The following is a 2,500-nucleotide window of genomic DNA, read 5'->3' on the forward strand; positions in this document are numbered from 1 at the left end:
AGAGGATTGGATAGCTTCTTTCGAAGCCAACCTACCCCCACACGTGTGAGAGTGGCCAACAATTTGCTAGCTTCTTCATCAACTCCGCCGAAAGCCATCCTCGACATACCCGTGCATTGAGAAGGTTTGGTGGCCGTACTCCCAACACAAAAGCATACCGAAGACAACCCCAAGCTAAAGCTCACTTGAAGCCAACGCATCGTCACCATGTGTTCGTGTGGCCGAGAATTGGGTAGCTTCTTCATCAACCCCGCCGAAAGCCATCCTCGACATACCCGTGCATTGAGAAGGTTTGGTGGCCGTACTCCCAACACAAAAGCATACCGAGGACAACCCCAAGCAAAAATTCATTTGAAGCCAACCCATCGTCGCCCACAACTAGTGGGTGAATGGTGTGCTTCCCGGGGTTGGCATAGACATTCCCTCGCATGCAAAAGATTGTTGATGCGAAAGATTATCTATGCCAACCCCGGGAAGCACACCATTCACACACTCCCGACCGGTGTGGTGTGGCGGTGATTGGATAGTTACGGATTGAGCACTTGCCAAGGATCAAAATGTGTCATTTAGAAGAAACATTTTCAAAAAGTTTTTAAAATCTTGTGGGTTTGCAACTCATAAGAGCGTCACTTTCAACGTCCCCGGTATTGGATTGAGTTTCTAAAAACAACCGTGCACACCGAGGTTAAACTTTACCGGCTCCACTCCGACTCGCCGCTCGCCCACAATTTGTTTGCAACGAAACATTTGTTTTTAATTTTGTTGGTTTGAAATTGTTTTGAAAAGGTTCTTTAAATCTAGTGGGTTTGCAACTCATAAGAGCGTCACTTTCAACGTCCCCGGCATTGGATTGAGTTTCTAAAAACAACCGTGCACACCGAGGTTAAACTTTACCGGCTCCACTCCGACTCGCCGCTCGCCCACTAGTCCGAAGGCAACAAAACATTTGTTTTTCATTTTGATGAAAATTTCTGTTTTTAAATCTTGTTGGTTTGAAATTGTTTTGAAAAGGTTCTTTAAATCTTGCGGGTTTGCAACTCATAAGAGCGTCACTTTCAACGTCCCCGGCATTGGATTGAGTTTCTAAAAACAACCGTGCACACCGAGGTTAAACTTTACCGGCTCCACTCCGACTCGCCGCTCGCCCACAAATCCGAAGGCAACAAAACATTTGTTTTTAATTTTGATGAAATTTTTTGAAAACATTGGCTTGGCAAGCCCCAATCCGCAACTATCCACCCACCGCCACCCCACACGGGTGGTTGTTGTTGCGAAATGAGGTTGTGGTCGACATGCCCGTGCATTTGAGAAGGAGTTCCTAGCACTCCATGCTCTCCCATGCCAAAAAAAAGCCTAGACAACCCCATTTCGCAACTTTCCACGCCTTTTTTTTCCTCCCTCACCCATGGCGGCGGCGTGGTGGCGGAGGCCGGATTCCGGCCACCACCGCCATGGGTGGCAGCCCCCCGACCCCGACACCAAACCCATAATACCGAGGCAACATATCGAGGCAACATGACATGGGTGTGGCGTGGGGGAAGGGGGCTGCAGCTAGGAAGGCATGGGCTGCCATGCATATGCAGGCAACACACACCCCCCTATATAGCATTTTATGCATTTAGCCCTTTGACAGGAAGAGACATCACCTATGCGCGAGGAGTCATAATGGGCTCTAAATAATTCAATACAAGGTATTTGGACGTGATTTTTTGCAGGGATACTAAGAAACATGCAATCTATGATGGGAAAAAGTTTCATAAATTTTTGAAGTCGGGAAGTATTTTTTATTATTTTTAGAAGTCGTAAAATTGAAAAAATCATTAAAACAAATCCGGGAGGAATTTTTTAGTTTTGTAAGTTGGAGAAGGTCCTAAAAATCATAGACTACTTATGGGGAGCTTATTGTGCGAGGAAATTTCAATAAAAACGGGGTTTGACAAGATTTGAAAAATTCTGTCGACATTTGAAAAAACCTGGAACCATGCTGCCGGCATGCTGCGCACATGCTGCGCGCATGCTGCGCGCAGACTGCGCGCATGCCATGGCAGGACAAGTTTCGCTAGCCTCACTGTCGACAGATGCGCAAGCTGCGCGCACGCTGCGCACAGGCTGCGCGCACGCTGCGCACAGGCTGCGCGCACGCTGCGCACAGGCTGCGCGCACGCTGCGCACAGGCTGCGCGCACGCTGCGCACAGGCTGCGCGCACGCTGCGCACAGACTGCGCGCACGCTGCGCGCATGCCATGGCAGGACAAGTTTCGCTAGCCTCACTGTCGACAGATGCGCAAGCTGCGCGCAAGCTCCGCGCACGCTGCGCACAGCCTGTGCGCATGTTGTGCGCAGGCTGCGCGCATGCCATGGCAGGACAAGTTTCGCTAGCCTCACTGTCGACAGATGCGCAAGCTGCGCGCACGCTGCGCACAGGCTGCGCACAGCGCATGCCATGGCAGGACAAGTTCGCTAGCCTCACTGTCGACAGATGCGCAAGCTGCGCGCACAG

The sequence above is a fragment of the Prunus avium genome, unplaced genomic scaffold (assembly GCF_965620075.1).
Source record: "Prunus avium unplaced genomic scaffold, drPruAviu1.hap1.1 HAP1_SCAFFOLD_17, whole genome shotgun sequence".
NCBI lineage: Eukaryota > Viridiplantae > Streptophyta > Magnoliopsida > Rosales > Rosaceae > Prunus > Prunus avium.